A 12,346-nucleotide genomic window follows, 5' to 3' on the forward strand; every position below is an offset into this window, starting at 1 on the left:
CTGACTCCCAGCTGCCTCAGCTGAGTGAGCTAGTAGTCCAGCTAGTTGAGCTGATTTAACTTGGAACGAGCTAGGCTGAGCTTGATTGAGCTACGTCTAGCTGATCGAGCTTCTTGTAAGCATCGCCCAGCTTCTGTACAGCTTATCCTAGCTGGCTTCTTTTTCTTATAAGGTTAAGTCTCAGCATCCTGCCGTCCTTAACCTTCTATCTTGGCCATGGAACGCTAGCCTTTAAGGTCTTAAGACCTGCTGGTACGTTTCCCTCGAACCATGGCCGTCCCGACAATCCTATCCAGGATTAGGGGCGTGACAGGTGGTTTGCCGTCTGCGACGTTGCGAGAAGTCCACTAAACCATATCATTCAAAGAAGAAGTCGTAAAAAGGTTTTCGTAGGTGAACCTGCAGAAGGATCATTGTCGTACCCTGGAAACAGAATGACCTGAGAACGATGAAACATCACTCTCGGTAGGCTGGTTTCTTACTGTGCCTGCCGATTCCGTGGTTATGCGTTCATCCATGCCCAAGACTTCAGTTTTTGTTGGATCGTACGCATAGCTTCCGGATATCACCAAAGCCCGGCATGAAAAGTGTCAAGGAATATGTAACTAAACAGCCTGCTTTTGCCAACCCGGAGACGGTGTTTGTTCGGAAGTAATGCTGCAATGTAAAGTCTAAAACGACTCTCGACAATGGATATCTCGGCTCTCGCATCGATGAAGAACGTAGCAAAATGCGATACTTGGTGTGAATTGCAGAATCCCGTGAACCATCGAGTCTTTGAACGCAAGTTGCGCCCCAACCCTTCTAGCCGAGGCACGTCTACCTGGGTGTCACAAATCTTCATCCCCCCATCCTCTCGAAGATAGGGGACGGAAGCTGATCTCCCGTGTGTTACCGCACGTGGTTGGCAAAAATCCGAGCTAAGGATGCCAGGAGCATCTTGACATGCGGTGGTGAATTCAATTCTCGTCATATAGTCAGACGTTCTTGTCCAAAAGCTCTTGATGACCCAGAGTCCTCAACGCGACCCCAGGTCAGGCGGGATCACCCGCTGAGTTTAAGCATATCAATAAGCGGAGGAAAAGAAACTAACAAGGATTTCCTTAGTAACGGCGAGCGAACCGGGAATAGCCCATCTTGAAAGTCGAACGTTTTTGGCGTTCGAATTGTAGTCTGGAGAAGCGTCCTCAGCGGCAGGTCAGGCCCAAGTTCCCTGGAAAGGGGCACCAGAGAGGGTGAGATCCCCGTCGTGCCCAAACCCTATCGCACCACGAGGCACTATCTACGAGTCGGGTTGTTTGGGAATGCAGCCCCAATCGAGCGGTAAATTCCGTCCAAGGCTAAATGTGGGCGAGAGACCGATAGCAAACAAGTACCACGAGGTAAAGATGAAAAGGACTTTGAAAAGAGAGTCAAAGAGTGCTTGAAATTGTCGGGAGGGAAGCGGATGGGAGCCGGCGATTCCTCCCGTTCGGATGCGGAACGGAGCAATCCAGTCCGCCAATCGATTCGGGCCATGGACCAATGCAGATTAAGGTGGTGACCTAAGCCCGGGCTTTTGTTACGCCCACGGAGACGTCACTGCCTTAATCGTGGTCTGCAGCACGCGCCTCACGGCGTGTCTTGGCATCTGCGTGCTCAGGGCGTCGACATGTGGGCTCCCCATTAGACCCATCTTGAAACATGGGAATTTAATTGCGCAAACCACTCTTCGAGATGTGACATGTGATCTTTTGCTTTGAGGGATTTGACGAGCATGTCGTCGATATAAACCTCCATCATTTTTCCGAGTTGTTTGGAGAACATTCGGTTTACGAGTCGTTGGTAAGTTGCGCCGGCGTTTTTGAGGCTGAAGGACATTACCTTATAGCAATAAGTTCCGCGATCGGTAATGAACGCAGTCTTCTCGCGATCGTCGGGATTCATCCTAATTTGATTATAACCTGAGAAGGCATCCATGAAGGATAAAAGTTCATTGCCCACTGTTGCTTCTACCAATCGATCGATATGTGGTAGAGGGAAGCTATCCTTTGGACATGCTTTGTTTAGGTCGGTAAAATCCACGCAAACTCGCCACTTCCCGTTCTTCTTTTTTATTACTACAGGGTTGGCGGGCCAGTCTGGGTATCTTACTTCTGTTATCGACCCAACCTTAAGCAATTTTTCGACCTCATCGTTTACTGCAGCAGCACGTTCGGGTCCTAGCTTCCGTCTTTTTTGTTTGACGGGTTTGAATGCTGGATCGATATTCAGCTCGTGACATGTTATGTTAATGTCGATTCCCGGCATATCTTCCGCAGCCCAAGCGAAAGTATTGAGGTTCTTTTTAAGACAAGCTACGAGTTCTGTCCTTAAAGGCTCGCAGAGATTGGCTCCAATCTCGATGCAGCATTCCGGGAAGGCTTCGTCGAGACAGATAGTTACCACGGGTTCGCAAGTTGGCTCGCGTTTTTCGTCTAATGCTGCGATGCCGCGAGATTGCCAGAAAAGTTCCGCTGAATCCTGACCTCACGTATCTTTGCTGGAGGTCTTTTTCTTCACTTTTCTAGGAGTGATCTCGAGGATCGGTCTCTTTCGTTTTAGTTCTGCGGCGAAACAAACCTGTGAAACTCTCGGATTTCCCCATATTACCTCGACCCCGATAGGGGTCTGGAACTTGGGGCGAAGATGGTACGTTGATGGGATTGCGCGCATGGCGTTCAGCCATGGCGTTCCCATGATAACGTTGTAAGATGCGGGACGGTCAACGACTAGGAACTCTGTGACGTTCGTCACGGTTCAGGCTTTGACAGCGAGATTAATCGATCCATAGGCCATGGTTGTTTCCCCCGAAAGTCCCAGCAGTGGGCTTGGGCATTTCGTGACTTTGGATTGATTGATCCCCATCTTTTCGAGAGTGTCTTCGAAGATGATATCGGCCGAACTTCCGGTATCGATTGTGGGAACCGAAATTCACACTGTCGATTTCCGTTTAAATAAGGAAACTAGGAAAACCCTAATTTCCCAGAGGACCCGGATATCTGTTATTTACCACACGTCAAGCAATCAGAACACGAGAATAACAACGATAAAAATAAGAAATCGAAAAGAGAGCAAAGTAGATCTTTATTCCGAATCTGCGTATGAGCGTTACAACAAGGTATAAGCCTGGGCTCGAGAGCTGTCGGCGAGATTCCTAGTTCTAGCAACCCTAATATGGCTAAACCAAATTGAGTCGCAGCTCGAAATAACAAAAACGGAAAATTGCCTAAATTGCTCTAAGTGCTAAGTTTGCTCTGAAAAAAGCTCTATCTCCGCTCCTCGCCTAGGACTCCTTATATACTAGCTCCAAGGTTAGTTTACGCTTTTACTCTTCTGCCCTTAAGCCGTCATAGCATAAAAATGGAGATATTCCATTTTTCCCGATCTTCACAATTATCTTCAAAACTTGTGTATTTATCCGCGGAAACTTGACATTTATCCTTCCTCGTGGGCCAAGCGTGAACCATGTTGTGGATCACGGGCTTTTGGTAAGGAAAAATCGTAGGATGGGCCTCGAGTCGTGTTTTAGGTCCCTTTGGGCCGTCTTCCGACTCGACACGTTTACTACGAGTTTTCCGCGGTTTCTAATCCGCGAAGTCTGATCGATGAATTAGAATAGTGGGAAACATGGACTGAGCTTGCTACGGTCTTCGGGAGATAGCATTCGAAGGTTTGACTAGAATGCAAAGACTGGTGCCGTATCGATGTTCGGAAAGGTTCAATCGCTACACAGCGGGACGAGTGCTCGGTTGCTACGTAGCGACCGAGCTTTGGCTTGAGCTCGGTCGCTACGTAGCGACCGAGCGGGACGTAGACGACCGAGCGGGACGATCGCTCGGTCGCTACGTAGCGACCGAGCTTTGGCTCGAGCTCGGTCGCTACGTAGCGACCGAGCGGGATGATTGCTCGGTCACTACGTAGCGACCGAGCTTTGACTCGAGCTCGGTCGCTACGTAGCGACCGAGTGGGACGGTCACTCGGTCGCTACGTAGCGACCGAGCTTTGGCTCAGGTTTGGTTGCTGCATAGCGATCGGACGGCGTGTATGCGTGGTGACCGAGCTTGGTTTGTTCGGTTTGAATCCCAAAGGATACTTCTTCGTAAAAACTTCGTACTGGTTATTTTTACGAAAATTACATCTCTTCTTTTACTATCTCTTTCGGAAATACGATCTCCGAGGATTTTTGGGTGGTAATTCCGTCGTAACTGTTTTTGACCCCAACAGTTAACCCCCCAGCCCGTTAGGATCATGCATCGTAGGATCCTAGCGTGCGGTTAGGCATGTTTGGCAAGTTAGGCGTGATGGATGGAATTAATATCCGATAGTCCGAGCTTGAATAGTAAATCCTCATGTCTTATAAGAAGGGAGGTAACTTGTTCCATAATTTTTTCACTTTCTTGTCTTTCTCTAAGATCTTTCTTAAGAAAAAACTTTCTATCTTTCTCTCCACCCTTTTCCTCTATTCTCTCAAGAGAAGTGTAAAGATGTCGAGCAAGAAAAAGATTGCGAAAAAGGGTCTTCGTCCGCGAGTCCTTATGAAGAGCTCATCGTTCCGAAGATGGAGTTCGTGCCTCACTCGGTGCTGTGGAGTTCCGGGTTCTCTGCCGCGGGGAATGTGCTAACAGCCCCCCGGAGGGTTACTTTACTTGCTATGAGGCGTTCGTAGTGTGTTGTCGCCTATGGTTCCCCATACCCGAAATTCTCGTCCGAGTGTTGGACCGTTTCGAAGTTGCGATAAGTCAGTTGACACCCCTTGCCATTCAGCATCTTATTGGGATCCTGATCCTAAGCTACGAGCATGGCCTTTCCCTTTCCGTCGATCATTATGAAGCGCTTTTGAGGCTTCAACTTGTCAGGGGTACGGATAAGCATAGGTTGGTCCCTCGGAAATTTATGTCAGTGGTTAAGAATTTATTTCGAACTTCAACTCGTGGAAGAAGTTCTTTTTCTTCGTTCGTATAGACGCTGCATCCGTCGAAGAGAGTTGCATTCCACTGTTCCGGAGGTTGCCGAATGATCGTCCCTTCATCAACCCTTTTGCTCCGTTCCCTGAGGACATCATTTCGGTGAGGGATCTTCTCAGGAATGGTCCCTTCTTCTGGACTTCTTTTACGCCGAAGAGGGTTTGGAAGGCACTGAGATTCGTGCAAACCGGTCCTGCTTTGGATGCGGACACGGGAAGCGACTCCGAACCTTACAACCAGAATCCCGTCGAAGCTCCAACAGCTGTGCCGTAGTCGAGCTCTTGGAAGGGAAAAGATGTCGATCTTGGCGACATAGAGTTTTCGATGGATGACTCTATGCTTCCAGGATGGGATCCGAACCTTGCTTACAGCGACCGGAGCGGTTCGAGCGAGGCCCTTATTCCCGATTTCAATGACTTCTTTGCTGGACTGCCACCGGGTTTCGATGCTCCTCCTCCTACGAAAGAATCGGCGAGGCCGAGAGTCGTTGCGGAGGGATCTCGCATCATCAATGGGGTTTGTTTTTGAGGATTTCTTGGTGATTGTCCTGTGTATATATGTTTATAACATGTCAATCGATTTTGCAGGGCCTGAGCCTGCTGGGCTCGGCCATTGAGGCGGGCCATAGAGAAGCCATGGTCTACCGCTTTAAAGCAGAGAAAGCGGAGCGGGATCTCGCTCGCGTGCAAGGCGAGATGCTGGAGCGAGAGGCGCAACTTACTCGTGATCATGCGCGGGCTGTTCGTAAAGCGGAGAGGAAAGGCAAAAGAGAAATCGTCGAGGTGATGAAGACTCGCGCATCTCAATTCCAGGTTGAGTATGGGAACCTCAAGAATGCCTTTACCTCGGTAGGTGACTTTCGCGAGTGCCGCGGTTCGGTCGGAAGTCTTTGGAGGACGCGAGCCGATGACTATGTGTTTGAAGAGGAAATGAGCTTGATGAAGAGTGGGATGAGTGAACGTGCCCACGCTGAGGCGCTTATCCCTCCGATTGACGAGAGGATTCAAGGGTTCTGGGATTCCATCCCGGTTTCCCTTGATACCGAGGAGGTTCCGACCGGGTTTCCCGATGGTGGCGAGGAAGTGGATCGTCCCGCGGATGCGACCGGGTTTCGGCCGAGTGTGGCCCTTTGAATTTGGATTTTGTTTAGGCCCAGATGGCCGTATTTGTATTTACCGGGACTGGCCGTTGGTGGCTTTGAATCCCTTTCCGCTTTACGCGGTTTATTTATATGACGAATGTTTTGTTTCGAGTTTTCCTAAGTTGGGTTGAAGTAAATATGAGTTGTCGTCTCGTATTTAGTTCTGATTAGACGTTCAATCTGTTGGTTCGTTCGTGATTTTCGTAAAAATTTACTTATCTTTACGATTTTCGAGAACATTGAGATACGAACGGAGAGACATGGTTTAGGATCTCGTATCTTTTAGATATCATGCCTTGAGATATTTGAGACCAGAGCGTTGGGTTTAGGGCAAGACCTAGGTTTACTTTCGGTTAAGGTTTGTGGGGTGACTAGCCGGCTATCGTTTTTCCTGTTGCGATTTCTTCCTGATTCGCATCGATTTAAAGTCCGCGATATGTTCTCGGCTTATATGACTTGTATGGTACGAATCGAGCATCTTCTCAGAATCAACTGGAAGTGCTAAACCAAAATTTCGGATTTTTGTTGTAGCGCGCTTTTGTCCTTGTGCTGGACGTTGTTAAAGATCAAAAGAGTGATCGAATTGCGTTTGTTTAAGACGGCTGGCGTGTTTGTCGGGGCCAATCGACGAACGAGGTGTAAGGTTTTTTGTGGTTGCGTTCGGACAATTTGTTAGCATTGTCCTCGAATTTTAACTTTTGCGACGTCTCGCAGTTATTTCGAGGATTATACGTGTATTTTTGCGTGTTTGAAAGATGATAATCTTTACGATTTTCGGGCCGGAAGGGGCCGCAGACAAGAGTCTTAACGTTTTCAGGCGTGTCCTGAAAGTTTCTTTTTTGTTTTACTGAAGCGTAAACGTTTTCGATAAAAAGGACAACGTATATTGTAGTAAAAGTTTTTGAAGTTTCTGAAAACTCGATTACAATAATGAAGATTTTTCTAAGTGGGAGTATACGAGTATACGCACCCATTCCCCCCCCCCCTTTTAGAGAGGGGGATAGCTGAACTCGTCTTTTGACGAGCTGCCTACGTACCCCTTTCGAGGATCAAGCCATCTCGTAGTTCTGTTTCATGCCGCGAGTGTTCTTACTCGGCGGTAGATGTCGCGATGTCCGCCTTGACCGTGTCGATCGTGGCTGGGTCGACGCTATTTTCCGGATGTTCCGGTTGAGCTGTCGCGTGGGCTTCGGATTTATGTCGAGCTTCGACGTCCGATGCGTTTGCGTTGATAGACGATTTTACTTCGTCCTCTCCCGGGGCGCTTTTGGCTGAAGATCGATCTATCTTCGCGCGTTTGCCGTTTGCAGAAGCTGTGATTTGCCTTAACTTATGCTCTGCGAGGAAGCATAGTCGCGACTGTTTTTGGCATCCCCAGATGGCCGCGACTCCGCTCGGCGTTGGGAACTTGAGACCCAGGTGGTAGGTTGACGGAACTGCCTGCATGGCGTTGAGCCATGGGGTTCCCATGATCACGTTGTAGATAGCGGGATGATCGACTACCGCGAATTCGATGATTTTCGTGATCTCCTTCGCCATGACTGGCAATTGGATTGATCCGAGAGTCATCGACACTTCGCCTGAAAAACCTGTGAGTGGTTTTGGCGTCGGAGTTACTTCTCCGAGTTCGATACTCATCCGCTTGAGAGTGTCGCGGAAGATTACGTTGACCGTGCTTCCCGTGTCGACGAGTACCCTTCCGACTTCTAAATCTCGTATGATGAGATCTATGACGAGCGGGTCGCAGTGAGATTGGTCGATACCGCCGGCTTCTTCCTCTGTGAAGGTGATCGAGCAACTTTGGCCGTCTCGAGGAGGAGACCATGTAGGCCAATTTGCACTTGACTCTGCCTTCCGTTGGTAAGCGTTGATGGCCGACACGGTATCGCTGCAGTATTGTGATCCTCCGATGATCATATTGACTCTGCGACGATTGTTATCGTTCCCTTTGTCATCCGGCCTCCTACCGCGTTTATCCCCAGGTTGGTTTCGTTGAGGGGATTTTTCAGCGGACGGATTTCTATCCATCTTTGGAGGCCGATCAGAATCGAGGATGAGATCCTTGACGCTAGTTACTTCCGAAAGCTCTCCAGCGAGTAGCTTCGCGGCCAGTCTTGCTCCCAAGACTTTCCAATTGGTCGTGGAGTGTCCTCGGGATTGGTGGAACTCGCAGAAGGTGTTTTCGTCATACCCTTGATTGCGAGTCCATGTGTTGCCCGTGGTCCGGCCCTGATCCGAATTGATCGCATAGTTATGCGCCCCTTGGAGATCTTCCCCCTCGTGATGGACGTACTTGTCGTTACGAGAGTTCTTCTTTTTCCCCTTCGGATCTGCGTCTTTCGAGGATGGTCTTGCCGGCTTATGTTTTTTGCGATAAGACTTTAGTTTCTTCCTCGACTATGATGTAGTCCGTTGCTTTGTGGAGGGCGTCCTGGATCGTTCACGGTTTGTCGAGAGTTATCTATTTTCTGAATTTTGACTTGTACCGGAGCGTCTTTCTCAGCGCGTCGATGGCCACTTTGTCGCTTATCCCGCTGACCCTGGACATTATCAGCTTGAACCGACTGATAAACTCACGGAGGGGTTCGTCTTCCCTCTGGGAGAGACTCCAGAGGTCAACATCGGAGGTTTCCCTGTCTATGAATACAGAGTACTGTTTGAGGAATTCCGATGCGAGCTGTCGAAAACTCCCGATGGTGTTGCGACGAAGGCGTGCAAACCATTCGAGCGCTGCTCCTTCAAGATTTTCGACAAACAGGCGGCAATAGCCGGCAAATTTTTCGCCGTCCTTCAGTCTTGCTCTTCCCATCGCGATGTGGAAAGCCTGAAGGTGCGCTTTTGGGTCGGCCGTACCATCATACTTCGGTACTTTGATCTTTCCCGGATTGGACACCCTCATGTCCGAAATGCGACTGGTAAAGGGGGTCTTTCGAGCTCCTTCCAGCAGTCGATCGATCTCGGGGGCAGCACTAGTAGCATGATGGATTTGAGACTTTACGGCTCTCACTTCTGCCGCAGTCTTAGTGATGTAGTCGCGAAGATCGCGGATATCCGATGTCTCGTCAGTAGATTTCCGAGCCTGTCGGTGTTTACTGCGAGTGAGCTCGGTTTGCCTTTCGGCCAGCTCCTCTTGTTCGCTCCAATAGGCGACTTCTTCTTCTTCCGTCATTAGTTTTTCGAACGGGGAGCCTTCCCGAGCGGATCGGCTTCTGGTCCTTCTTGGATGTCTGTCGACATCCTCGTCGGTGTCGTTGGAGACATCGCTAGGATCCAGGTCAATGTGTTCGGCTTCGTTATCCTCCGAGTCCTTTGCAGGGGGCGGAAGACTTTCAGAGTTCCCCTTTTCGATGGGAGATTTCTCGCTAAGGTTTTGACCGGAAGGTCGTTCCCGTGCGACTCCTGCTCTATCGAGTGGGGTGGCGAAGTCGAGCATTTTCCCGCGGATTTTGGTGGTTCCGCGGGGACGGATTGCTTGGGTCCTTGCCGTTAAGGTTTCAACCTGTTTGGTCAAGGTATTCACGAGCTTATCCTGTTCTTCCGACCTTTTCTCATAGGTGGCGAACATCTTTTTGAACTCCTCGAGCGTCGCGGCGTTGGCTTGCGCGTTGGCCGCGGATACGTCCGCTACTGGTGTGTGGAGATCGGTGCCGCTGCCTCCGTTAAGAGGAGTTTGCACGTTGGTTGACATATCAGACTGTGTGTGGCTTTTGCGGGTTAGATTGATCTGTAAGGCCCCTCCTTCTAGCGCCAAACTGTGGGAACCGAAATTCACACTGTCGATTTCTGTTTAAATAAGGAAACTAGGAAAACCCTAATTTCCCAGAGGACCCGGATAGAAGGAGGGGCCTTACAGATCAATCTAACCCCGTAGCTTTTGCTCGAGCTCGGTCGCTACGTAGCGACCGAGCGACCGTCCCACTCGGTCGCTACGTAGCGACCAAGCTCGAGTCAAAGCTCGGTCGCTACGTAGCGACCGAGCGATCGTCCCGCTCGGTCGCTACGTAGCGACCGAGCTCGAGCCAAAGCTCGGTCGCTACGTAGCGACCGAGCGATCGTCCCGCTCGGTCACTACGTAGCGACTGAGATCGGCCAAGCTCGGTCGCTACGTAGCGACCGAGCGGGACGATCGCTCGGTCGCTACGTAGCGACCGAGCTTTGGCTCAGGTTTGGTTGCTGCATAGCGATCGGACGGCGTGTATGCGTGGTGACCGAGCTTGGTTTGTTCGGTTTGAATCCCAAAGGATACTTCTTCGTAAAAACTTCGTATTGGTTATTTTACGAAAATTACATCTCTTCTTTTACTATCTCTTTCGGAAATACGATCTCCGAGGATTTTCGGGTGGTAATTCCGTCGTAACCGTTTTTGACCCCAACATCGATTAGTACCCTAGCGACGTCGATATCTCTAATCGTCAACTCGATAACAAGGAGATCGTTTCGAGGTTTGGCTCGATCGATCGTTGATCCCCCCTTGAGTGAGATGACATTTGCGCACGTCGAATCTTGCATACCGTTCCTGATCGTTGGGTGGCTTTTGCGGGTTAGATTGATCCGTATGTCCCCCTCCTTCTAGCGCCAAACTGTGGGAACCAAAATTCGCACTGTCGATTTCCGTTTAAATAAGGAAACTAGGAAAACCCTAATTTCCCAGAGGACCCGGATATCTGCTAATTACCACACGTCAAGCAATCAGAACACGAGAATAACAACGATAAAGTATAAGAAATCGAAAAAGAGAGCAAAGAAGATCTTATTTCCGAATTTGCGTATGAGCGTTTACAACAAGGTACAGGCCTGGGCTCGAGAGCTTTCGGCGAGATTCCTAGTTCTAGCAACCCTAAGACGGCTAAACCTAATTGAGTCACAGCTCAAAATAACAAAAACGGAAAAATGCCTAAATTGCTCTAAGTGCTAAGTTTGCTCTGAAAAAGTCCTCCCCCATGCTCCTCGCCTAGGACTCCTTATATACTAGCTCCAAGGTCGGTTTACGCTTTTACTCTTCTGCCCTTAAGCCGTCATAGCATAAAAATGGAGATATTCATTTTTTCCCGATCTTCACAATTATCTTCAAAACTTCCGTATTTATCCGCGGAAACTTGACATTTATCCTTCCTTGTGGACCAAGCGTAAACCGTGCTGTGGTTTACGTGCTTCGGTTGTCGTAGTCAGCACATTCAGCTGGCAGACACCCACGGACACACACGGCCAGTCACAGACGTCCTGTGTGTGTCCGTGGGTGTCTGCCAGCACACACAGGACGTCCGTGGCTGTCCGTCATCACACACAGGACATCCGTGATTGTCCGTGTGTGTCCGTCAGCACACACAGGACGTCCGTGGGTGTCCGTCAGCACACACATGACGTCTGTGTGTGTCCAGCAGCACACACAGGACGTCCGTGGCTGTCCATGTGTGTCCGTGTGTGTCCGTCAGCACACACAGGACGTCCGTGGCTGTCCATCAGTACACATATCAGCACGTTGGTCCTTGGACTCAGCACTCTGGCCCTTCCCGTGGACTGTTTGGGAGATTTTGTCCCACGTGGGCTGTCTGTTCAGTACACACAGGACGTCTGTGGGTGTCCGCCAGCACACACAGGACATCCGTGGCTGTCTGTGGCTGTCCGTCAGCACACACAGGACATCAGTAGCTGTCCGTGTGTGTCCGTCAGCACACACAAGACGTTCGTGGCTGTCCATCAGTACACATATCAGCACATTGGTCCTTGGACTCAGCACGCTGACCTTCCCGTGGAATGTTCGGGTGATTTTTAAGGCAAAGGTGAGAGATAGGATGACTCACCAGTGATCGGACGAGACGTGCTTGGGTCCGACGACTCATCTCCAATGGTGTACACCCGCGGCATGATGGCCTGCCTCTTCGCAGCCGGCTGAGGCCCATCACTCGGACGCTTCCCAGCAGATTGTGCGTCCTTTGGACACTGATTCTTGAAGTGTCCAATTTCCCCGCAGTTGTAGCACACGCGTTCCCCAATACTCCTGTTCTGGCTCTTCGGCCTTTGATCTTCTTCAGGACAATCCCGCACCTTGTGATCCATACTTCCACAACGGTGACAAGCTCCCATAGCAGCACAGCACACACCAGAGTGCATTTTCCCACAAGTCGAACACGCACTGCGACTGGTTGCATTCGGCTTGCTGGAAGAGCCAGACTTCACCACCTTTTGATTCTTCCCCGCATGCTTACCAGGATGGACATGC

At 50.0% G+C, this 12,346-nt stretch overlaps 1 non-coding gene across 1 annotated transcript; it reads left to right on the forward strand.

The window, feature by feature from the left end:
• The first annotated feature begins 678 nt into the window (after positions 1 to 678).
• On the forward strand, positions 679 to 833 carry LOC125596442. The gene has a single exon (XR_007331044.1). It is a non-coding gene; the product is annotated as a 5.8S ribosomal RNA (ribosomal RNA).
• The last annotated feature ends 11,513 nt before the right edge of the window (positions 834 to 12,346 follow it).

The sequence above is a fragment of the Brassica napus genome, unplaced genomic scaffold (genome assembly GCF_020379485.1).
Source record: "Brassica napus cultivar Da-Ae unplaced genomic scaffold, Da-Ae ScsIHWf_1215;HRSCAF=1739, whole genome shotgun sequence".
Lineage (NCBI taxonomy): Eukaryota > Viridiplantae > Streptophyta > Magnoliopsida > Brassicales > Brassicaceae > Brassica > Brassica napus.